This window comes from Ochotona princeps, chromosome 2 (genome assembly GCF_030435755.1).
Source record: "Ochotona princeps isolate mOchPri1 chromosome 2, mOchPri1.hap1, whole genome shotgun sequence".
Lineage (NCBI taxonomy): Eukaryota > Metazoa > Chordata > Mammalia > Lagomorpha > Ochotonidae > Ochotona > Ochotona princeps.
Window position 1 is genome coordinate 111,775,387 of NC_080833.1, and position 26,734 is coordinate 111,802,120.

The window sequence follows — 26,734 nt, forward strand, 5'->3', positions numbered from 1 at the left end:
GGCTTCAGGATCTGGGCCAAGTGATCCATACCCCATTAGTTCCCCTGTCCTGGGGCTCAGGAACCCATCCCCCACCACAAAGGTGGGCCCCATGACCTGAGCCATTCTACCCAAGTCCTTTCAAATCTCCGGTCCCTGGTATTCACGTAGTTGGTCCTTGTTTGGCCCAGGCTGGCATGACTTGCCTCACCTGAGCTTCTGCAGTCTTATTGCGCTGCCTGGCTCAGTTTAGTCTGCCCCCTATTCACCCTCCTGCTGGTGGGTGCTGCAGCCTATACCAGCCCAATTTGATTGCTGTCCTGATACTAATGTGAACTGGTTGGTATTGCAGCCCAGTCTGGCTCCTCCTGCCCCCTGTGCTGGTTCTCAGATCTGCCAGTGGGTGTTATGTGCTGGCCCAGACTGGTCTGTCCCCAAACCTGGCCCACATGTATGCCGGCAGGTACTGTAACCTGGCATGGTCTGGGCTGCTCCTTGCCTTACTTCTTTTTTTTTTTTAATTATTTATTATTTAACTTCATTAATTACATTGTATTATGTGACACAGTTACATAGATACTTGGGTTCTCCCACCCCTCCCCAAACCCTCCCACCATGGTGGATTCCTCCACCTTGTTGCATAACCACAGCTCAAGTTCAGTTGAGATTCCCTCATGCAAACATATACCAAGCATAGAGTCCAGCATCTTATTGTCCAGTCTCCTTGCCTTACTTCTTGCGCTCACCAGCAAGGCTGCATCCCAATGAAGGAGTTTCCCAAGCTCCTCCATCGAGTTTCTTCCCAGTGGCAGTTCTTGCACACACCAGTGGGTCATTGACCCAGGTTGACTTTGTCCAGCTCCTGTCCTGATAAGAACAGTGGCCTTGCTCAACCTGCCATACAAATTCTGGTTCCTATTGTTGGGTGTTGCAGCCCAGTGCTACCTGGTCCACTCCCAGACACAGCTTTCACATAGTTCAGCGGGAGTCAAGACCTAGTCTGGCCTGTTCTACACCCAAACTGGCTCTCATAAGTACCAGTGAGGGCAGGAGTCAAGCCCAATCTGTTGCTCCACTGTCCCAGTGCACATCCAATGCTGGTGCAATCTGTAGCCATGTACAGCCACACCTGCTGCCCTCAATCCTGCTCTTGTTCTCTCCATTGGGAACCCCAACCCATCTGGGGCACTCCCTTAGCTCCCCAGCAAGACAAGACCCAAACCTAGGTTCTAGGAGGTGCCAGCAGAGATTGCAGTCCCACAGGGGTGAGCCACATCACCCCCACAGATTCTGCTAACTGACCAACTTCTCTCACTCTTGTTCTCACATCCAAACCACTTTGGTGTGGGTCCCCTGCGTACATAAGCACTCCATGGGCTTATCAATGGAAATCCTTTAGCTGTGATTACTAACCTGGCCATAAAAACCAAAAGTCATCTCCCACTGCCACCTGTGTGACTCCATAATCCCTCTGCAAATCATGATCCCGCTGTAACCATGAGGGTGCCCCTCTGGGCAGCTTGAGGGGCTTTACCTCATACCTTTGGTGCCCAGGCTGCCAGGCTACAGGCATCCTTGTGGGCCAAAAACCTAACCTCCAGGATGGGGTGGTCCCGAAGGCCCACTGAACCTCCATTTGCCAAGGAAGCCAGTGTGCTCGGCTGTTAGTACCTGCAGTAAGGTAGGAGAGCCTCCAAGTTGGTGGTCTTGAAGGCCTGTCATGTGAGCCCCTTCCCCAGGGCAGAATGCAACCCTGCTACAGTTACCCCAGTGGGCCAAAAAAAAAACACCCTAACATCCAGGATGGGGTGGTCCTGAAGGCCTGCCGAGCCTCTCTCCCCCAAGGAAGCCCGTGCACTTGGCTGTTCATACCTGAGGCAAGTCTAGCATCGTCTTAACCATTTGCTAAATCCTATTCCTTAGCAAACATTTTGACTTGTTGCATCTGGTTGTGGAACCTCATTCTTTCATTGTTTTACTTTAACAGGTTTGGTGATAAATTGAAGCTGCCATTTCCCCCACTTTGATTATAAAAAAAAGTATATGTAAATTACAGGCATTGTGGAAAGCATAAAATGATGAAGCAACAAAACTACCTTGTTCATATTTTTACCCATAGAAAAAACTGCAAACATTTTAGAGGCATCTCTTCTAATATTTTGATCTGTACATATTTAAAATTGTAAAGATATCATATACAGTTTTGCTCAATAAAATATTTTTTCTTAAACTATTAAGATGCTTGTTATTTTTTAAAAAATATATTTGCTTATTTATTTGAAAGAGTTATAGAAGGAAGAGAGAGGAGGGGGAGGGTGTGTGAGTCCAAGACAAGAGCCAAGAGCTTTTTCTGGGTTCCCATGTGGGTGACAGGGGTCCAAGTACTTGAGTGATCTTTGACTGATTTTCCAGGTGCATTAGTGATAAGTTGGGTTGGATGCAGAGCAGCCAGGACTTAAATATACACACATGTGGAGTGCCAGTGTTGGAGGCAGTGGTTAAGCCTATCACACCACAAAGCTGGCTCCTGTCTGCTGCTTTAATTATTGGGCAATGTTGTGCAGTAGATTAAGCCACTGCTTGCAACACTGACATCCTATATCAAAGTACTGATTTGAGTTCTAGCAGCCTTAATTGCAAATCAGCTTGCTGTTAGTGCTCTTGGGAAGGTAGCAGATGATGGCTGAAATCCTTTGGCTCCTGCTACCTACATGGGATCCTGTATTCTGACCGTATCTTGTTCCAGTCCTGGCTGTTGTGGTCATTGGGGAAGTCAATCAGTGAATAGATGATCTCTCTTTCTATCCCTCTTTCTGTGTCATTTTGGCTTTCAAATAAAACTAGAAAAAATCCTTAAAATTATTTTTTGGCTTTTATCTGAAAGACAGAGAGAGAGAGAGAGAGAGAGAGAGAGAGACACAGACACAGACACAGACACAGACACAGAGACAGCTTCCATATACTAGCTAACTCTTTAAATGCTTACAAGAACTTGGGTGGGGCCAGTCTGAAGCCAGGTGCCTAGAACTCCATTCTGAGTTTCCTACATGAGTGGTCAGAATTCAGACTTGATTCATTATTAAAAAAGAGGTTAGAATGGGTCTAGAATAGCACTATCTGATAGAATATAATGCATACATGATATAATTAACTGAAAATTTCCCAGCAGTCATGTTATAAAGTACAAAGAGTCAGGAAAAGTATTATTGTTTTTGAAGAGAAACTCAGAGGGATCTTCCGCCCACTGGTTCACTCCCCAAGCAGCTGCAATAACTGAACCTGGGCTGATCCAAATCCAAGAGTCAAACATTTATTTCAGGTTTTTCATACGGATGCAGGAGTCTTAGCACTTGGGGCAACTTCTGCTGCTTTCCCAGGCACATTTGCAGGTTCTGGACTGAAAGTGAAGCATCTGGGACTCGGCTGAAACTCATATGTGATGATGGCATCACAGGCATGGATTGCTTAACCTGCTTCACCGTAAGGCTCTGTTCCAACAGTGTAATCTATGTGTGGTCATCAGTTGAAATGCAAATCAAACAATGCCTCTTTGAAAATCAAAGAACAGACTTGAATAAGGAGGTACATTACATCCCCACTCATTCCCATGGATGCCATGGTTTCCAGCATGAAAGATGGCCAAAAGGAGATGGAGCTATTTTGGGAATACATTTTAATAGCTTGTTCTTTTTTATGAGTTTAATCTCTTACCACACTCAACTTTATTGGTGTTAAAAATAGCACTCTTCACCTAAAGAGAGAGAGAATCCCCAAATCCCTTGACAGGTGGGTTAGATGGATAGAGAAACAGTTTGGCGTAGAGTATAGGACAAAGTGTGAAATGTGAATATCTACAATACAATTCCCTGTCCAGTTAGTGGGAAGAGAGATGCATGCCTGGTTGTGGCAGAGAAAAAAAGAGCTCCTAATTTGTTTAGTGAGCTGGTTGGGGACTGTGGGATGGAGTTAGTCTGGCTGCTTCTAGTCCTGGGTTCCCTCACATACTATTTCTCATGAACTTGTTGAAGCTGTCTTGTACATCAACTTTTAAATTATTTATCAAATCCTATGTAATCAGTATTTTCACTTTACAAGTGAAGAAACAGACCAGTCAGTTAACTGAACATTCTAAGTTATGTAATTAGCACTGTGAGTTTCTGCCAAAATAAAAAAAGCGATGACCAACTAGGAGGAAGTTGACTTGTTTACATTCACCCAAATGTTCAACATTTATGCCATTGAGAGCTTACATAGATATCTTCAAACTGTAAGTACCTACACAGTTTAACTTGGCATTCTGTATACTAGCAGTTGTGGAGATGGTGAGTAGCAGCGAGATATTGGATATATTTTAAGAGTGGAGTTTCTGGATTTCCTGATGGATAGAAATATGGGCTGGGGGAAAGAAAGGAGTAAAGTTTGGTTCCAGTGTTTGTACCTGAACAAGTATAGGAACAAAAATACCAGTGACTAAGAGGAGCAAACTGGTATAAGATAGATCCAAATCTTGGGGTAGCAATCAGCATAGACATACTGTGTACTACTGTTCAGTACATCATCATGTAGCAAGTATGAGTGAAAATGGAATTTAAAGATCAGTTGTGTTGGTACAAATGTCAGGTGTTAGAAGGGTTAATAGGCAGTGAGAATAAGAATATAGGTGTTCGTATGAAATCTGAGATCAACTGATTAGACAAAAGACACTGCCCTAAGAAAAGGAGAAAATTGGTAGTTACCCTTAGGTAACCATATTAGACAATAGGCTCTGGCATCAAACCAGAACGTGCCACAAAGCACATATCTCAATGCTTAGTAACTTATCAGGTAGGCATAATTATGCTTCCTTGATCATGTCAGCCGTATTTCTCAACTGTCACCTCTCCCAAGTGGTCATCACGGTAAGGTTTGCTGACTGGCCAGGAACCATGACTGTTCAGAAGAAACATAGGAAAAAAAAAACCAAAGTAGATCCCCTGATGTGTTAAAATATGCGGATGAATTGACCAATTGATATGTAGTTCCTATATAAGCTCCCATATTCAGACCTTGATGGGCTCCTCTCTTGAAAGCTTCTCCTCAAAATGAGGAGTCCCTGTTTCTCAATAAAGTCTACTTTCGCATCTTTCACTCTCCTTTATTGTGTGTGCTGTAATTTTTTATTGTTGTGAGACAAAGAACTCACTCCAAGTTCCTGTAACATCTTTGGTGCCTTGACAAGAATCCTGTTACTAGGAGCATCACAGAAGCGTGGGGAAGCAGACTGATTCTGCCTCTAGTTTGCGGGAAACCTTTCCTCCATGATAATTTTTTTCTCTCTCTCTTTAAAGATTTATTTTATTTTTATTTGAAAGGCTGTTTCAGAGAGGAGAGATAGAAACAGATCTTGCATCTTCTGGTCACTCCCCAAATGTTCAGCTTAGCAGAAACTGAGCTGATCTGAAGCCTGAAGCGAGAAGCTTCTTCTGGGTTTTCCAAGTGGATGCAGGGGCCCAAAGATGTGGGCTAGCCTCCACTGCTTTCTCAGACCATAAACAGGGAACTGAATCAGAAGTGGAGCAACTAGGATATGAACCAGTGCCTATGTGGGATGTTAGTGGTGCTGGTGGAGGCTTAGCCAAGTATGCCATGGCACCTGCCCCATTATGTCTCTTTAATAAAAACATGGGGTCTCTTTTTTTTTTTTTTTTTTTTAAAGATTTATTCATTTTATTACAGCCAGATATATACAGAGGAGAGACAGAGAGGAAGATCTTCCGTCCGATGATTCACTCCCCAAGTGAGCCGCAACGGGCCGATGCGTGCCGATCCGAAGCCGGGAACCTGGAACCTCTTCCGGGTCTCCCACGCGGGTGCAGTGTCCCAATGCATTGGGCCGTCCTCAACTGCTTTCCCAGGCCACAAGCAGGGAGCTGGATGGGAAGTGGAGCTGCCGGGATTAGAACCGGCGCCCATATGGGATCCCGGGGCTTTCAAGGCGAGGACTTTAGCCGCTAGGCCACGCCGCCGGGCCCAAAACATGGGGTCTCTTAAAAGCAATCAACATGGCTGTCAGTGAGGAAAATTTCTATCCTCCCACGAACTTTTACCTCCTCTTTTGCTTGTTAAGCAGTCTTGGTGGCAAGGGTCAGTGCCCTTCCTCCCTCCAAACTCTAGCCTTGTGAGAGTGTTCGTTGGCGCTATAAAAAGTTCACTTCCAAATTCAGGTACAAAAAAAAACATGGCTCAAAGATAGGGGCTGCAGGGCAACTGTGTTCAGTCACTGAATGGGAGTGGCAGCACAGTTGTAAGGTGCAGGTGCCTAGTCCTGTCCCTACCTCCCAGAATAATGTCAGAGCCTGGTGGGGAAGAGCAGGCCTGGGTGTGGACACTTAGTCCTTCCTGATGCTTCTTCCTACTTTGTGGGCTTCTTAGTGTCCTGCACCCCACAGAACTTTACACAAGTTGCTGCCCAGATCCTGCCCAGCATTCTTACATAGGCTGGGCATAGGTATGTACACCTAGTCTTTCTAGCGGCTTCCTAGTCCCTCTTGGTGGTCCTTATTGTGCACAGGACCCTATGGAGCCTTAAATGGGATACACACAGAGCCTAAGGGAAGGGAAAAATTCTGTCTTATTTTTCTGCATCTGTTCCTAATCCAGTTATAAACTAGAGGAGGGCAAGAGTTGGCCTCCTGAGGAACTTGTACATCTCCACTTCTTGTTATCCAATTTATGACCATTTCTCGCAGAATAACTTAAAATTTCATGATCAGATTGTGGATCTGAACCAATGTTGTGCTTGTACGGGGTATAAAGGGTTAAGTCCTGCTCATCCCCCACCTCCTGGGTGGAACCTCTGTGGCTGGTTTTAACAATCTCATGCATAATGATGTCGGGGTAATAAGTCTCCTGTTAATTGGGTCGCCATTGGTGTCAAAGGCATTGTTTCCTGTGAAACAAAACAAAACAAAACATACAGCCAAATCCAAAAATCCTGCATAAAATATTACTTTGTAACTTGCCAAACTTGTTTTGTAACCCAGTTAGACAGATCTGGCCAAAATAAGGATGGATGATCAGAACATTATTTTTTATAAATTTTTGGCTGTTTTTTGCAAAGGTAAAAAAAATTTATGAAAGAAAATGATGGTGTTTTAATGTAACATTGTTTGGCCTCTGTACTCCCTGAGGTTAAATGTGAGATGGCGAATTAATACACTTCTGGATTATGTTACTGTTTTTTTAGCTTAGAGTTGTTTTATGAAAAAAAAAAAGTGAGTAGGTTCATGTATATACAAGTTTACATTGTGCACAAAAATGGACTAATACAAAGTGCTTAAAAAAAGCTAATGATCCAGGCCTGGCATGCTAGCCTAGTGGCTAAAGTCACTGGCTTGTATGCACCAGGACCACATACGGGCGCCGGTTCTAATCCTGGCTGCTCCAGTTTCCATCCAGCTCCCTGCTTGTGGCCTAAGAAAGCAGTTGAGCACGGCACAAAGCCTTGGGACCCTGCACCCATGTGAGAGACCTGGAAGAGACTCCAGGCTCCTAGTTTTGGATCGGCACAGCACTAACCATTGCGGTCACTTGGGGGGTAAATCATCAGACAGAAGATCTTTCTCCCTGTCTCTCCTCTTTGTATATCCGACTTCCCAATTAAACAAACAAATAAATCTTTTAAAAAAAGTATTGATCCAGATGCCTATTGGCATTTAAAGTAACCACTATGCTTGTCTAATATCTCAATCTATAAGTCATCTGTTTGTAGTATAGCTTCTTAAACTCTATGGAAAAAGGACTGTTTGAACTTACTAATAAGTGTATTTTCATAAACTGTCCATGTGTCACATAATTCAATACTGCTTTCTTAAAGGTAACTAAAGGCTTAAATAAGTTGTAAAACTTGTGAATAAGTCACAGAAGGCCTAGAAAAATAAATCTGAGATGGAAAACTTAGGTGTACTAAAATTGACTACAACTTTTAAACTTTTTTTGTAAGATTCTCAGAAGAGTTAACATTAACATCAAGGGTACACTGATAAAGATTAAAATTTAATTATCTACCAAAACAAGGAGGCTTTACTGTAAGCTTTTTGCTTTTCGGATCCGGGGTTGTTAGATTATGCCAAGTTACAGGCTGGTTTCATGTGCTAGTCTTCCCAGAAGGTGGATGCTGTTTCCCATGGTAAGGAATCCTATTGTGACCGGAGGTCTTATGTCCTCTTGGCAAGTTTGATACACTTTCCAAAAATCAAGATTCTAAGTTCTCTAGACTTTGGAATTTCCATATGTGTCTCTGGAAATATCAAGGGTTGTATCACTAATCTTGCAGAGATAATAGCTAAATTATAGTAACAGCACCGTCCAGATGTAAAATAATGCTAACCTGTATGTGATACTAATACAGGCTTTTTTGATACAAATGTTCAAAGGGTTATTAAAGTCTAATGATCTTAGGATCTTCTACTGTTACCAGTAGCGATGATTAAAAGGGCAGAAAGGCCTGAAAGAAACAGGTATCTTTTAAGTGTTCTGTGGAGTAAACACAAATGCCTCCTCTTGTCAATGAATGAGTTTTTACAATCTTGATCATGACTATTTAAAGTATTTTTGCCATCAGCAGTTTTGCATTCTGTAAAAACATTTACAATCACATTTGTGGAGAAAGGCTGTAACAAATATTCTTAAATACATGTATTATGATGATTGAAGATCAATGAGCTAGGTAAGAAGTCCCAGAACACGGGCCGGAGCAGTAGCCTAGCAGCTAAAGTCCTTGCCCTGCATGCGCCAGGATCCCATATAGGGCTGGTTCTAATCCCAGCAGCCCTGCTTCCCATCTAGCTCTCTGCCTGTGGCCTGGGAAAGCAATCGAGGATGGCCCAAAGCCTTGGGACCCTGCACTCATGTGAGAAACCAAGAAGCTACTGGCTCCTGGCTTCAGATTGGTGCAGCACCAGCCGCTGCGGTCACTTGGGGAGTGAATAATTGGATGGAAGATCTTCCGTCTCTGTCTCTCCTTCTCTTTATGTATCTGACTTTGCAATAAAATAAATAAATAAAAAAGTCCCAGATTCTCTGTAAAAATCTTAAAAAAAAAAACCTGCTTGTGGAAATTAATGAGAAGTTAGTTATATAAGACTGGATAAATCCTGAGCCGATGGCACAATATCATGAAAAAGATAATGAAAATATGAAGGATAAATCTATTTTTAGCATTAACAATTTTTGAATTTCATGTATAGTTTCTTTTTTTAAAGATTTATTTATTTTTATTGGAAAGTTAGATTACACAGAGAGGACTCTGTGGAGGATCCAATGATTCACTCCCTAAGTGGCCGTACTGGCCAGAGATGAGCCGATCTGAAGCCAGGAGCCAAAAGCTTCTTCTGGGTCTCCCACGCAGGTACAGGGCCCCAAGATTTTGGGCTATCTTCTACTGCTTTTCAAGGCCACAAGCAGGGAGGTCGTTGGGAAGCGGGGCCACTAGGATTAACGCTGGTGCCCAGATGGGATCTTGGCACATGTAAGGTGAGAACTTTAGCTACTAGGCTATCATGCTGGGCCCCATGTGTAGTTGCTAATGATACTCATTTTCCACAATTTTAAAAGTTTCTTCATAAGTGTAATTTATTCAACAGAATAAGTACATTTTTTAATTTCAAAAAATGACTGGATAGTCCTTGGGCCCACCCATGACAACTGGTTCTCCTCAGTGGAAAAGAAGGAGCAGTGGATGTTAGGCCCAGATGCACATGGAGGATCTGGCAGCCCATTGGTGCCCACAGAAAACACCTGGTGGCGTAGCAGATGAAGGTGAACAGAACAAATTGGACAACTACCCCAGCCAAAGATGACAGCAGGAGTATCTGGGTGAATGGAGACTCTAAGGCCAACCGTATCAGCCAATTGACATAGGAAGGGTTTCCTTATCCATAGATTGGCTAGAATGACAAAATTTCAGAACTGTTGCAACCACATGGACAGAACCCTCGGATCATGCACCACTTCGGGGCCATGGGGTGATACCGGGTGGCTGTTCCCCATCGCCAAGTACTGGGGTAGTTGGGAGGCTGGGTATGGCTTCTTTCCTGATTTCCTCACTCTCTCCAGAAACAGGAATTAAAAATAGAAAATTTGGAAACAATGATCACACCCACTTTTCCCTAACCCTAGATTCTTCCCACCCTGATCAACTTTGTAAACATCATCTAAAACAAATAAACTATTTAAAAAAAGACTGGATAAATTAATAAAAGTATGGACTTTCATGTTTTTTGTTGATTACACTGTTGGTTCTGGATTTAAATGTTTCCTCTTTTAGATTCCTTCTTTTTCATGTGAATTCTGTTGTATGCAGTATCTTGGGACAGCTTTATAAACAGATAAAAATATTTGCCTTTTACTTTGCCTAATTTTTTTTAACAATTTAAGACTTCCTGAGAATTTTTGCTTTAATGTAGCAATATGGTTGTTTACATGAGTTCAGTAAGGATCTGCCTGTCAAAAGAGGATAGAATTGACAACATTGGCATACGTTGGTGCCTAATGTGCTTGTACCATTCCCAGCAAGAGAATGCTGGTCTGATAATTGGAGATGCTGATTTATGACTGCAGAATGGATAAAGTTTAGCAATGGATGCCCGGTACAGCTGCTTCAGGACCATTTGTTCTGAGAGGTGGAGGAGGAACACATGGTTTCCTCACAACTGCCCAATACTGCATGGCTAAGTGCTGCATGGTGTCTTTATTATATTATGTTTCAATCTGGCTTACTTGCCTCCCTCATACCTCTGCAACACATCACTTCTCTAAGTCTTGGCTTTAAAACGTTGTGTATTTAACCTTCTTGTAAAATTTGTCTGTGCCCCGTTAGAGGCAGACGACATTACAGATGGAGCCCTGGATGGAATCCTCATTCTACCAGCGACCTTCTAGGCCAACCCTCAGAGAAATGCTTTGCTGCCAACCCAGGCCTAGGCTCCTCATCAGCAGGAAGAGGGCTGATGTGAGGAGTGGAAGGGTTAATAGGCAGCTGGGAAAGGCTCCAGTGGGAATAAAGAACGGGGATGTGTATGAAACCTGACATCAGCTGATTTGACAAAAAACAGTGCCTCGAGAAATGAAAAGATTGTTAGAGAACACAACGGGTGCCATAACCATAGGCAACCAAGTGGGACAATAGGCTCTGGAATCCAACCAGAACACATTACAAATCACATGTTGCAATGCTTGGTAACTGACCGGTAAACGGGCCTAACTGGTCATGTTAGCAATATTTCTCAGCAGTCACATCTCACAAGTGGTTGATGTGGTGGTTTGTTAACTGGCCAGGAACCATGACTGTACACAAGAGACATAGGAAAAAAAATCCGAAAAACTAGATTACTGATATAATGAAACTATAGAAGAATTGATTAATAAATATGCCGTTTCTATATAAGCTCCTGGTAATACCTAGGCCGTCATGGCCTCCCCTCCAGGAGCCTCTCCTTTCAAGCAAGAGCCTGTTTCTCATTAAAATCGCTCTCACCTGCTCTACTGACCACCCCCTTCCCTTTACTGTCTGCGCTGTAATTCCTCATTGCTGCGACACAAAGAATCCCTGTAAAAAGCATTGCTTTTACATTTATTGCGTATATATTTATTAAAATTAATGTGAGTGGTACATGCAGTTCTTGAAGCCTCCTCATGTGGGCATCATTATCGACTCAAGCATCACCACTTTGGGTTTGGGGGGCGTTCATTGATTGTTTTCCAGATGGGAAAATCCTTATTCGAGGAAATGAACTGTCTTGTTCAAGTTGACATGTCTCATTCCAGCTTTGTGTTAAGGATTTTTCACCTTTTAATCTTGCCAGGTCACAGGTCACTCAACATCTCACAGACTGTAACATCATAATAGAGAGAAACAAACAGATTTCTATAGTCTCCATGTTGCCTTTGCCCTCATGTGGGTAAGGCTTATAATGTCACTGTAAGGATAAGTATATATACACACATATATATGTATTAAAAGACTTATTTATTTATTTATTTATTTTTTAAAGATTTATTCATTTTATTACAGCCAGATATACACAGAGGAGGAGAGACAGAGAGGAAGATCTTCCGTCCGATGATTCATTCCCCAAGTGAGCCGCAATGGGCCGGTGCGCGCCGATCTGAAGCTGGGAACCTGGAACCTCTTCCGGGTCTCCCACGCGGGTGCAGTGTCCCAATGCACTGGGCCGTCCTCAACTGCTTTCCCAGGCCACAAGCAGGGAGCCGGATGGGAAGTGGAGATGCCGGGATTAGAACCGGCGCCCATATGGGATCCCGGGGCTTTCAAGGTGAGGACTTAAGCCGCTAGGCCACGCCGCCTGACCCAAGACTTATTTATTTTTAATTGGAAAGGTGGATATACAGAGAGGAGGAGAGAGAAAGATCTTCCATCAGATGACTCATTCCCCAAGCGGCCGCAATGGCTGGAGCTGAGCTGATCCGATCTGAAGCCAGGAGCCAAGAGCTCTTCCGGGTCTCCCACATGGGTGCAGGGTCCCAAAGCTTTGGGCTGTCCTCGGCTGCTTTCCCAGGTCACAAGTAGGGAGCTGGATGGGAAGCAGAGCTGCCGGGAGTAGAACTGGTGCCCATATGGGATCCCGGGCATGCAAGGCGAGGACTTTAACCACTATGCTATCGCGCCAGGCCCCAAAAAATCTTAAAAAAAAAAAAAAAAAAAAAGAAGTATCATCCATTCATTGCCTGGCAATGGCCTTGGGCATGACCCTGCTCCCTAAACATCTTAAGGAATCTGAACAGGCAAAAGAATTTAACCTGATTACAGCAGCTGCTCTTTGAGTTGATGGCTTTGTAAAACATGAGGGGTACAAGCTCTCCTCTGCCACTGACTTGGCCACAAATTAGTGTTGCTTGCTTTTCACTGATTGCTATTTAACTGTGTCTAGATGAGATGGATTACTGATGAACTGGCCATTATGGATCTCTCCCAAATGAATGAATAATTTCTTTGGAATTAGTGAATATTGTGTACAAGCCCTCTCAGATTTTGACCCTGCAGTGTGACACCCCTCCCATTTTTCTAACAAATTTGCTAGAATTTCTCTCTTTCTATTATTTTTTTAGCCTTGTATCCATAGTCTCTGTTTATCATTTCACATATGGTTCTAGGCACCACTTTTTTTTTTTAAAAAAGGTTCATTTATTTTTATTGGAAAGTCAGATTTACAGAGAGAAGGAGAAATAAGAAGAAAGATCTTCCAGCCACTGAGTTACTCTCCAAGTGACTGCAAAGGCCAGAGCTGAGGCAATCTGAAGTCAGGAGGCAGGAGCCTCTTCCAGCTTTCCCACACTGGTGCAGGCTCCCAAGGCTTTGGGTGATCTCTGCTGCTTTCCCAGGCCACAAGCAGGGAGCATTATGGGAAATGGGGCTGCCAGGACACGCACCGGAGCCCGTATGGGATCCTGGCTCATGCAAGGTGAGGACTTTAGCTACTACTAGGCTACCACACTGGACCCTCCAGGCACCACTTTACAGAGAATAATCTTTTATCTTTTTCTGGTTTCTTAGAGATGAATTTTATTTGCAAGGGAGAGAAAGAGAGCAAGAGCAAGAACACTTCCATCTGCTAATTCACTTCCCAAATGCTTATAACAGGTGGAGTTGGGCCAAGTCAGAGCCAGAAACCAGTTCACTCTAAGCCTCTCACATGGCAGGAGCCCAGTCACTTGGACTATCACTGCTATCTCCTAGTGTTGTATGGACAGGTAGCTGGAGTCTGAAGCCAGAACTTGGCATTGAATCCAAGGACTCCAATGTGGGATGCAGGCATCTTCACTCCAGCCTGAAAAATCTGCTTCCTGTGCTTATTGGGAGTCCCCCAGAGCTTCTTGATCGACAACTGAAAATTTTAAATTATAGGCTTAATATGGAACATATGTTTCCACTTTGGCAATTTGCAAGTATAATGCAAGTTTGAGTTTTTATATTTCTACACAGTCTTGGGAAAAGGAAAAAGGAGGACATTTGCATAGATATTTTTATTCATTTAGCCATTTTGGAGGGTTTGTATTTCAGATGGGAAGGTTTTCTATCAGGAAGAGAATTTTAACTTCTCCTGGGTTTAACCTGAGATTATAAAGCTTGAAAAACTAGGCAGTCAACAATTATATTAGGTGAGAATTCTCGAGTATAGAAAATATGGATCAAGGTTTTTTTAATCTGAATTTTTTTCTACATATAAATGTTTGATACAGCAGATCATTAACATCTGTGCAGAGAATCTATTAGGCAAAATAACCTAAAGAGAAAGTGAAATTTCTCAATTTAAGTTCAGCCTGAAAACCAAGCCAAAACATCCCGAAATAGCATTTTGAGTCAGTGTGAAGCTAACTTTGAAACTTATTAAGTTGGTTTTCACTAAGCTTTCTGCAAATAGACTTTTCTGCTAATGGAGTACACTTGTCTTTCAACACTGAGCAGTCATTGCATTCCACCAGGCATCCAGCAGTGCTGTGGAGACTTCTCGGTGCTGTGAGAGGTAGCAGTAAGTAAAACTGATCAACGTGTCTAATGACGAGAGGTATGTCCAGCGAAAGTTTACAACCAAGAGCAGGAAAGTTCAAGGATAAAATACTGTAGTTGCAATTCTGTGGTGGTATGTTTAAAGATAAGACGAGGGACAGGGAAGGTACTGATATGAGAGCTGTGTGGTGAGGTACAGTTTTGAGCTGGAGGAAAGCTGACTGCTGTCGGTAGGAGAGAGGCACTTCTTAGCCTGAGAAGATGCCTTAAATAGACCTTGAGGTCCACTCAGCGCCTGTGCTTCCTCTTTTATTTTATACTGATATTTGTTTCGTAAGTATGTGAACAAAATTTTCCCTTAAAGTCCGTTGAAAGCTTGAATCAGAAATGTTGGAGGGTGGTTAGGATGCAGTGAGGGGTCTGTTTAGAGACACCAAATATAAGTTGCAAAAAAAAAAAAAAAAAGAATACCTACTTTTTAAACAAAAAGATTTATTAAGATTTATATATATTTATATAAAAAGATTTATTTATTTAATAAAAAGATTTATTAAGCAAGAGAAGGAGGCACGGAGAAAGATCTTTAATCCAGTGGTTCACTCCCCCAAGTGGCTGCAATGGCCAGAGCTGAGCTTGTCTGAACCCAGGAGCCGGGAGCTTCTTGTTGGTCTCCCACATGGGTGCAGGGTCCCAATACTTTAAGTCATTCTCTACTGCTTTCCCAGGCCACAAGCAGGGAGCTGGAAGGGAAAGGAAGCAGCAGCTAGGAGACAAACTTATATCCATATAGGATCCTGATGCCTGCAACGCAAAGACTTTAGTGATTAGGCTACTGTATTGGGCCCCATAGTTCTTTTTTTAAGGTTTGTTTTATCTGACTAAAAGGCAGAGATATGGTGGAAAGTGGAAGGACAGATTGTTCATCTGTTATTCATACCCTAAGTCTGGGGCAGAAGACAGGTTCCTAGAACTCTATCCTGGTCTTCCACATAGATGATAGAGGCCAAAGTACTTGGGCCATCCTCTACTGCCTTTCCAAATCAATTAGCAGGGAGCTAGAGCAGAAGCAGAGCAGTTGTGACTTGAACAAGTGCTTTGATGCAGGATACCAGTGTCTCATACGATTGCTTAACCCACTGCACCACAACGATGGCTCCTATTTCATTGCTTTTTAATGGACCATCCCATGGTTTGAAATATAGACCTTTAGAGAAAATCCATGCATTTAAAGCAAAAACTTGTATCCTGAGGATTTTTAGGCTGGGTAAGAGCCTTTAGGGTGGATTTCCAGCCTATGGTAGCCATGGACTTCTCTGAGCAACCCCTTGATAAAGTGTACTCTGTGAAGTTCACAGTTCTTATAATTTAGAAATAGAACTTTAATCTGAAATGTTTCCTAGGTACCTACAAAGTGCCTGACTCTTTATTTGGCACTGGGAATATTGAGATAAATGAAGAGATCCATGTTTCCAGGTACTCACAGACCGGTCGGAGACATTACTCAGTAGACAGTGGCAATGTGATTTAGAACTATAGCTGGGGTGGACTCCAACATCCATGACCAATGCAGCTGTCCCTTAGCTGTCAGATTGGTTGGTAAGTGGTGGCAGGAGTGACACAAGAAGTAGAAATGGATGACTTGAAATTAGCCTGGAGACAAATTGGTAGATTGGAGAAGCTGGACATGTGTTACCGAGAGAGCACACTTCGGATAAAAGACTACAAGTGTTGGAAACAGTGCAGTGGCCTAGCAGGCTAATCCTGTAGCTGTGGTGCCAGCATCCCATATGGGCCCCAGTTTGTGTCTGGCTGCCTCACTTCTAATCCAGCTTCTTGCTAATGGCCTGGAAAATTGGCACAGGATGATCCAGTGCTTGGGCCCTTGCATCAAAGAGGGAGACCAGGATGAAGCTTCTGGCTCCTGGCTTCTGACTGGCCCAGCTCTGGCCATTGCCATAGTTGGGGGATCAATGAGTTGATGGAAGATATCTCTCTTTAACTCTTTCAAGTAAAATAAATAAATCTTTATTAAAATACCCACAAGTATCTGTTTTGTTCAGATGATTTATATATATTATTTTTATTATTTTTATTTTAAAATAATATATTTATTTAATTTTTAAATGTCTCCCACATAGATTGCAGAGGCATGCAGGCCTCTGAGTAGGATGGAGAGGGGTAAGGTGGTAGAGGGAGGGTGGGGGAAGGAAAAACCTCCTGCGACCACAGCATGGGAAGATGTTATGCTGCTCTTTGTTTCCGGATCACATCAGTGCCAGGGAACAGAGAGGGCCCCCCCAATATCGTCCTAGAGATCCCTGAGTAGTCTTGATTGTTCTGAGATATTGTTGGCTTCATTGTGCCAAAGGCGAGAAATTGCTTCCAATGCCTGTTGGCTGCCATGTCTATTTCAGTATGTCCTTGGCCAGAACTTGGCCTGTGCTGCTTTCAACCTACTTTTCTTTCCACCCTTTGATGTGGTACTTGAGGTTCTCTGTTAAATCAGAGAGGCTAGATTCTTGTCTTTTGTATGCATCTGGGTGTATTGTCTGTCCTTTCACGGAGTCAGCAATGGGGGTGGCACAGTCCCCCAGCATGTGCTTTGAGGCTGGGCCATATGTCTATGTTGGCCATATGATGTGTCTATGTCTATGTGATTCCATGGGGTTGGGGATCAGGTGAACAGTAGGAAATCAGGTGAAGTAGTAGGGAATCAGGTGAAGTAGCGGGGAATGGCTCACCCCCAACCCCAGGCCATGCGTGCATCAGTGAGTGTAGTGACTTAGCTAGCAATATCCCCAAGGACTCGTGTCATTCCAGCACGCAGTTCTGGCTCTATGTGTGTACTGAAAGGTACAGTAACATGGCCCACCCCCAATCTCAGCTCCTGCTTATACCAGTGGGTGCTGCAACCTGGTTGGGGAGACACTTAGGGATTCTTAAGACTCCTAAGGACCCTAATGCTCCTGTCTCTCATGTGTGCCAGCAGCTTCTCAGCCTGTTCTGGCCTGGCCAACCCCAGCCCCAATATTACCTGGTCTTGTGTATAGCCTCATACAACATACTCATTTCATAAGTCAGAACCAGGGATCAGACAGACCGAATATCTTGCCCATAAAATGGGAAAGCTTTTCAAAATTGCTCTTTTTAGGCTCAGTGTCTACATTTTTGAAAAGTGATGTAGGGAAAGCTAGTAAGATCTTGCTTATTGTTACAATGGAGGAAAGAAAGAAGTTAAATATTCTGTCATTTTTTTTGCAGGGTATTAAGCCTCATGCTGGGTATTGTGGACCATCCCTGCTCCAAACAAGCCACTAGTTGGGACAAGAATATTGAGACCCCTATACCAAATCTCCCCTCTTGCTGGAAGGCTTTGCAAAAAATTGGTTGTAGGCTCAAGTTCATTGCTATTAACTTCCAATTGTCTGAGGGGCACTTCAAAAAGTTCATGGGCAAACTGCATGGAGTTCATGTAATTTTTTTTTCAAAAAAAGATAAACAACTTTTAATTCCACTTTCAAAAAGGCTTTTGAAGTAGCATTTCATTTCACTGGGAGGTTGCTTTGCCTTTCCAAAATTTGGTTTCCTTGTCTATAAAATGTAGCTGAAAATGGTATTTCATGAGCTACTGTGAGAATCAAAACAGAAAAGGGCATGTAAAGTACTTAGTGTTGTGCTGACTCATGGAAATTGATAACCAAATCTTAGCAATTAAAACATGATGCTAAAAATTAAACTAACTTCCTCAAACACAAGTTTCTTTTCCTGGAACCTGCTCTTTGGGTGTGGGCTATGGATGAATCCGGAACTAAGAAGGTCATACCCAGGGCTCTTGCACAGAAGTCAGACTAAACACTTACTTTTGAAGGTACTGGATGGAGCTTTTAAATCCTAGAATAATAATAGGCACATTTTCCTTTGGGATGGGGTAAGTATCCTAGTCAGGAGCTGGAGTAGCAACAAGTGATGAAACAATGAAGTGGGAAAGAAGAGGAGAAGATAGTGTGGGAGATGGCAGGAGGAATGAATTCTTTGAATGTGAATATAGTTAGATGTAGGGCAGTTGGAAAGAGTAGGAGGAGAAGGAAGAGTAGTAAGAGAGAAAGACAATAATAACAAAGGGATAAGAAAACTTCTATTGGTTGGCTCTACGAAATAATCAGAAAACTTTCTAAGGCCTATGGGAATCCTATCCACCCTAGTTTGTGGGAGAAGTCTATATGAAAATATTATGCAATTGTTTATGCCAGGGTCATACAAATGTCAGTAATCCAGATCCCTCGTGGGTCATACTGCTTGTAGGGAACAAATTATGGAGAACCCAAAACAGTGAATATTAAAATCCTGGTGCTTTAGTTTCTCAGGGGCTCTTGTCTAGCTATCTATTTCTCTCTCCCATTTTATCCAAGACTTTGGCAGATTTTCTTGTCTTCCAGGCCATCAAAAAAAAAAAAAAATCCTGTGTCCAGTGCAATGGTTCAGTGGCTAAATTTTCACCTTGCTCACACCAGGATCCCATATGGGTACCAGTTTGTGTCCTGAATGCTCCACTTCCTATACTTCTCCCTGCTTGTGACCTGGGAAAGCAGTTGAGGGTGGCTGAAAGCCTTGGGACCCTGCACCTGCGTGAGAGACCCGGAAGAAGCTCCTGGTTCCTGGCTTTGGATTGACTTAGCTCCAGCTGTGGTAGCCATTTGTTAGTGAGCCAGTGGATGGAGGATCTTTCTCTGTCCCTCCTTCTCTCTGTGAATGTGCTGTTCCATTAAAAAAATATACATATATATATTTTTTTCTACAAAAAGAACATCCTCAAACTAAGAAAAAATATAAGGGTCTCATTTAAAGAAGCAAAAATACTCAAGTGGATAAATGCTTTAGTTTGGGGTTATCACACATAATGCTATTGTGAATATGGCTATAATACGCATATCTAGGTGCACATAGACACGCATTTGTGCATGTAGTAGGCAGTTCATTTGTTAGATCAGGATCTATACTGGATTTCTGTTTGATATGCACCTATTTCAATTTATCATGTACAGTAGGTATCCATCTGCTGTAGGTCTACAGAGTGATGTGGGGATCTTTGGATCCAATCTTTAGATTCTCTGATTCTGCTATAGGACCTTAGTATAATGTGTTTAACTGTAGGCCATTTGTATAAAGGGTATATCTGCCAGTGTTAATATCTGCTAGCTTTCTATTTTCCCCATCAATGCCTGCTATGCTCCTGATGTTGCCTTATTACCCAAATCATGCAATTTCGTTTTTACTTACTCTTCCGTTCTCCCTTACAACATTCTCTATTGTTGCTTAGGACCCATACTCATAATATGTATTACATTTGGCACTCTCAGAAGAGGAGGTTTCCCAAGTGTGTTTAAGGCTGAAATTTCTGTCTTTCCTTCATTTTATCCTGTTTTCTCCACTTAAGGGTTCCCCACTCCATCAGTGTGTTCAGGTATTTCTTGGGGATAATATGAGGGAAGGCCCACTGTACTAAGCAAAAACCATGATGTTTTAGGGAATTGAAGTTTTAATTTTAGGGTCAATATTTATTGGCTGGTGGGAAGTCATTAAAAATTTCTACACTATTTTTTTCCCAGCAGTAAAATGCAGATTAACATTACCTATTCCACATTCCTATTGAAGAATCCCCTGGAAAACATTTGTGTGCCTAAATTGTACCAGGGGTTAATATGTACTGGATCCAACAGTGAATGAAATCAGGAAGGAATTCTGGATTGCCTGCTGGGTTAAATTTAAAAATATTTATATCATAAGAGTTGTATACATAGTAAAGGTGCTTGGAAATGTATTTAACAAGTGTTTACTGATTACAGTGTTCTAGTATGTGTTGTAAGCACGAGGATTACAGTACCAGTCAGAAAATTAGCAAGCAAAATGAATTAGTTAAATCAGATAGTGAGATGCTATATGAGCAAATCAAATGTGCTCTGCACATCAGAGCAAACTGAAATAGTTTGAATGTGAAGTTTTCTTCATATGCTTAAAGCAAGCCACCCAACGGAACAGTAACACTGGTGGTTAAAAAGATAATCAAAAAGTAAAGCCAGAGGGCAGTTGTGGAAACAGTGGATTAAGCCATCACTTGGACAGCTTGCCTCCCATGTCAGAGTGCCTGGGACTGAGTTCTACTTCCATTTGGGATGGAATCCAGATTTGGTTAAGGTACAGCTTCCTGCATGAGCTGGGGGGCAACATGTGATGGTTCAAGTACTTGAGTCCTTGCCACTCATGTGGAAACTCTGGATGGAGCTATTACTGCTTGTCCGGCTTTGATCTGACCAACCTTGCCTATTGTAGGCATTTGAGCAGTGAATCAGCCGATGGGCGATCTCTTTCTTTCTATGTCTTTTTCTCTTTGTCTGCCTTTCACATAAATAAAAATAGCAAAATAAACATTTATAAAAGGTCATTTCAGGAGTAAAAAGAGAAGAAAGCAACCATATGGCTATCAGAACCAATTAGAAAACAATCCAGAGAGAAAGGAGACTTTGAATCCAGATGGCTATCTGCAGCAGCAAGCAGGTGCACCCATTATTCTTTCCTTCACTAAGAGGGAAAAAATTCACTGCTCTGAAGATGATTGTTCTTAAATATTTCATGATAAATTGCATTTGTGACTATTTTTTTAATTCTTTTTTTTATTCATTAATTACATCGTATTATGTGACATAGTTTCATAGGTACTGGGATTCTCCCCACCCCTCTCCAAACCCTCCCCCCATGGTAGATTCCTCCACCTTGTTGCATAACCACAGTTCAAGTTCAGTTGAGATTCCCTCATTGCAAGCATATACCAAACATAGAGTCCAGCATCTTATGGTCCAGCATTTGTGACTATTTTTAGTCAGATCATTTGTAATTCTTTCATGCTAGCCCTACAAGTCTCCTGTTCCGGAAATTCCCACTTTACTGGGATGAACTATAGACTCCCAACATTGAAAGAAACCATGATAGTTATATAATTTAACCACCTCCTCAGAGTAGGACCTGTGGGAAAAGAAATGTGCAAGACAAAGCTGGTAGAAGATCCACATTCTAGCTGCATCCCATGTCATTCACTTGGCCTGTCCTCTCATTTGTTTTCCTTCTTTACAAAGTGAGGATCCTAGTCCCTATGTCACATAATTGTTGTGTGAATTAATGAAGGGTACATTTGACAGGTTGTTGGAGACTGAAAATACTCTCAAAGCACAAGAAACTACTAGTCTAGGGACATGGACCATAGCAGGTTTTTGGGAAAAGTAGGAAGTACTATGAGCTGATTTTTTTTATTATTTATTATTTTTAATATGAGCTGATTTTTTTCCCTCATCATGGAGATATTTTTAAACAGTCTTATGTGGATATCATTGATACATAAAATCTGAATTTATTTGAGGCATGCTGTTTGATATTTGTATATATTTATATATGTATAGTTCATATATTTATTTATATATAAACACATACATCATACACATACACACACACATTGGGTAGTGATCATCACAGTCAAGCGAGTTAACAACATGCCCTTGGCATCTACTTGGTTACTGTATTGTAATGTATATGTGTGTGTGTGTGTTAGAGAGAAAGAGAGTGAGATGGGGGGTTTAGGATTTTATTCGAATTCTATCCTTTTAGAAATTCATGAGCTTGCAATATGAACTGTCTTCATCATGTTATACACTCTATCACTACATCTTATAGGTGGTGTGTAATTGAAACTTTGCACTCTCTGACTGTCATTACCCTGTTTTTGCCTTTTTTCAGCATCTTGCAACCACTGTTTTACTCTCTGTTCCCTTGAACTTGACTGTTTTCTGCTGTACATTTAAGTGAGATCATGGAGTACCCATTGTAGATTTATTTTGAAACCAGGAAAATCACCATGTGTTGATATTTTGAGTTTGTCTTGTTTTGAAAGATAATGTCAAGGTATACTTTGCAACATATCCAGGATTTAGTAGTTTTTAGAAGAAGGCAGTTGAAGTTGTAATAACCAAATAATGTCTGGCTCAGTTGGCTTTTAGGAAAAAAATTGGATCTAACTCCAGATAACCTTAACTGGAGATTATACTACCTGTTGTTATTTTTTCATTTTATTATTATTATTATAGTTTTATGATACAGGTTCATATGCCCTGGGACTTCCCTTACCCCATCTCTCCCACTGAATTGTCCTACAGTTTTATTATAGTATAGTTCTCCATAGACAGTCGTAAGTCCATTATTGCAGGTATAGACGATGGCAGAGTCCAGTATCCTATTGTCAAGATATACTAAACAGCTTCATGGAGAGTCCATATTTGATCTGGAAGTAGAGATACATACTGCCTTGTATTCTCAAATCTGGGTATGATAATCTCCATTACACAGTTAATACGCATCCCCTCAAATGAAAAGCTAAAAAGCGAAAGCAACAAGAAAAAAAATAGAAATTTAAAATGCTATGAAGTTAAATAATATGCTGCTGAATGACTAATGTTTCGCTGAAGAAATGAAAAAGAAAATCAAGAACCTTCTTGAAGAAAATGAAGGTACCTTATGAACTATGAGTCAGTGAAGAATTCAATGAGAAAAGTGCTTTGAAAAAATGAAAGTAAAAACCAAAACATCAGAATTCATGAGACATAGTTTTCACTGATCTTGGCTGGTGAGATGTGTCTCCTGTAGGCAAATAAAAGATGGATTTTATTTTATTAATCAGGTCTGCTAATCTATGATGTTCAATTGATGAGTTTAAGCCATTTACATGAACGGGTGCTAATTTGGTTCTGTCATTTTAGCAATGAGTTTGTTCATTGATTTAATCTATTGTTGATTTACTGGGATGTTCTTCACATTTGCCATTGTTTTTAGTGGGTGCTATTCTTTTCTGTCAACAGAATGTCTTTAAGTAACCTTTGTAGGGCAGGTTTGGAAGAGGCAAATTCTTTTAACTTTACTGTGGAAGAATTTTATTTCATTTTCAAAAACAAAGGAAAACTTTGCTTGGTACATTACCCAGGACTAACAATTTTTTTTTTTACTTTTAGAATCTGGAATATGTTGCTCCAATCTCTTCTTGCCTGTAGAGTTTCCTTTGAGATGTCTCCTGCGAATCTTTATTTTCTTAAATCTTTTTTTTTTTTTTTTTTTTGGAAAGTCAGATATATAGAGAGGAGAGACAGGGGAAGATCTTCCATCTGATGATTCACTCCCCAAGTGACCACCACTGCCAGTGCTGTGCCAATCTGAAGTCAGGAGCCAGGAACTTCCTCCAGGTCTCCCATGCGGGTGCAGGATCTCAAGGCTTTGGGCCATCCTCGACTGCTTTCCCAGGCCACAAGCTGGGAGCTGGATGGGAAGCAGGGCTACTGATATTAGAGCTGATGCCCATATGGGATCCCGATGTGTTCAAGGCGAAGACTTTAGCCACTAGGCCACTGCGCTGGGCCGCTCCTGTGAATCTAATTGACATTCCTCTATATGTCAATTGATTTTTTTCAAGTGCACATTTAAGGATCTTATGTTTGGTTGAAGAGAGCTTGGTTATCATGTGTTGTGCTGAAGACTGCTTTTGGTCAACCCTGTTGGGAGTTCTGTGTCCCTCCTGGATGTTTTGTACATTTCTTTTACCAGATTAGGGATGTTTTTTTAAACTATTGTTTCATTAAATACATCTTAAAGCCATCTTCTCCTTCTGCACCTTCTGGTTTCCCATAACTCTTACATTTGGCCTTTTAATAGTGTTTCTTAATTCTCGAATGCTTTTTAGCTTGACCCAGTGCTGCTTCCAGCATTTTGTATGTTTCCCCATTGTGATAAGAAATATCTTCAACCCTGATATTTTTTCTTCTGCCACCTTGATTCTATTATTAAGAATTTTCACTGAATTTTTAATTTGCTGTATTGCATCCTTCATTTTCAAAAATTTGGCTTGATTTTGTTTCTATTTCCTGTGTGACATACTCCTTAAAGTCCTCGAACTCCTCTATGTGCTGCTCATTGTTGATAACAAGCTTTATAATGCATTTTCTGAATTCTGTATCCCACATTTTCTCAATGTATTCCTCAGTTAACTCTGGTGTTGGCAAAAGTTTTTGCTTCTTCACAGGGGAGTCTTCAGTAATATTCATTGTGCCTCTGTCTTTTCTTTTGCTTGTGGTCATTGTACTTCTGCTTATCAGATTTTTCTCATTGGGGCACATTTCTAATTTGTGTCACCCACAAATCTACAGTTCAATTTTACCAGTTACTGTTGGTACCTGGTTCTTCATTTGAGTCACTCTTGCCACTCTCTCCAGTGAGTTTCAGGTCTGGGTTCTTGTGTTAGATTTCCACCATAATCTCTGTAGCCCCAGCTCCTGGCTCACCACTCTCCAACTTTGTGATCCTGTGCTGAGACTGCATCATTGTCTGTACAAACTTTCTCCCATTTCCTGTTAAGGCAGTTCCCAGGATTAGGGAGACACCAGGTGTCCTAAATAGCTAGGTTACTGGCAGTACTGATCTTGCAGACCCTGCTGTGTGTTAGGTGTGAGGGCCACACAGACCTATTTTAAGTCATAAGATACCAAAGTCGGTATTATTTTCGATGTGGGATCAGTGCAATGCACTAAGCTCAGTGAGTTTGCTTCCAGGTCAACACATGTTCAGCTTACTATTGTCTCTGCAGTCTCAAAGCCTTTGCCAAACTATACAAACTGGCGTCTCTGGATATATTCCTAGGAGTGCTATTGCTGGATCATACGGTATGTTGAATTTGAGTTGTTTGAATATTCTCCATACTGATTTCCATAGAGGCTGTACCAGCCTGCAGCCCCACCAGCAGTGGAGTAGGGATCCCTTTTCCCCGCAAACTCGCCAACAAGCATTGTTGGTGCTTTTATTCATGTGGGCCAGTCTTACTGGCGTTAGGTGGTACCTCATTGATGTTTTAATTTGGATTTCCCTTATTGCCAGGGAACTTGAGCATTTTTTCATATGTTTATTTGCCATTTGGGTTTGTTCCTTTGTGAAGTGTTTGCCCATTTCCAGAACACTTGTTTTATGAGAAACCAACATGCACTCCTATGCTCATAGCAGCACAATCAGTAATTGCAAAAACATGGAAGCAACCAAAATGCCCATCAACAGAGGATTGGATAAGAAAGCTATGGTTCATCTACTCCATGGAATACTACTCAGCTATTAAAAAAAACAAAATGCAGTTCTTTGTGGCCAAATGGGCCAAACTGGAAACCATAATGCTAAAGGAAATGAGCCAATCCCAAAAGGTTAAATACCACATGTTTGCCTTAATTTAAGATGATATGATGTTATGTATAACATGTTATGTTTTGAATGTTATATGTTGTGTATAAACTAAAATTGAAGTATAGGTGAGGTGGTCACAGAAGGTGACTGGGAACTCGCATTTACTTTTAGCATGTTGGTTACTCATTACTATGTCAATTAATTCCATAATGATGTAAATTTTTGCTGATGGTATGTTGGAGCTTTCAATTGACTGGGATGATACTCTGCTGGCTCTGTCTTCAGACCAGAGAGGGTATACCTAAGAAGCCGTTGAACTTGACTGGACAATAAGATGCTGGACTCTATGTTTGGTATATGCTTGCAATGGGGGAATCTCAACTGAACTTGAGCTGTGGTTATGCAACAAGGTGGAGGAATCCACCATGGTGGGAGGGTTTGGGGAGGGGTGGGAGAACCCAAGTATCTATGTAACTGTGTCACATAATACAATGTAATTACTGAAGTTAAACAATAAATAATTAAAAAACAAACAAACAAACTGGCGTCTCATGAGCCACTCATGGTGTTCTGGATCTGCTGACCATTAGGTGTGGGGGCTACTTGGACCTATTTTGGGTAGAATCTGTAGGATGCTACATCGTTGCAATGCACTGAACAAGAAATAAGTTCTCTCCGAGCTTAGTGCATGCGCAGTGCTGTCCCATAGCTTTTGCTTCCCTATACAAAATGGCACCCAATTCAGCTCTACTTGGGGTCTGGATTGAAAATCCACCCTGTCCTGCTCGGGCTCTTTGTCCTGCTGCTCTGTCTCTGCTCCTTGTTGAATCAAACAAGTAGGATGGGCAATTTTTTGTCTGGGTTCACTTCCTGATCATTTGGTGAATGCCCCTTCCCACTTTATTGCTAGTGGAGTTCCAGCCACTGGATTGCCACTCCACTGACTGCCACTGGGTTATCTGGTCACTGTAATACAGCGCACTGTTGTCTCCATTGCTT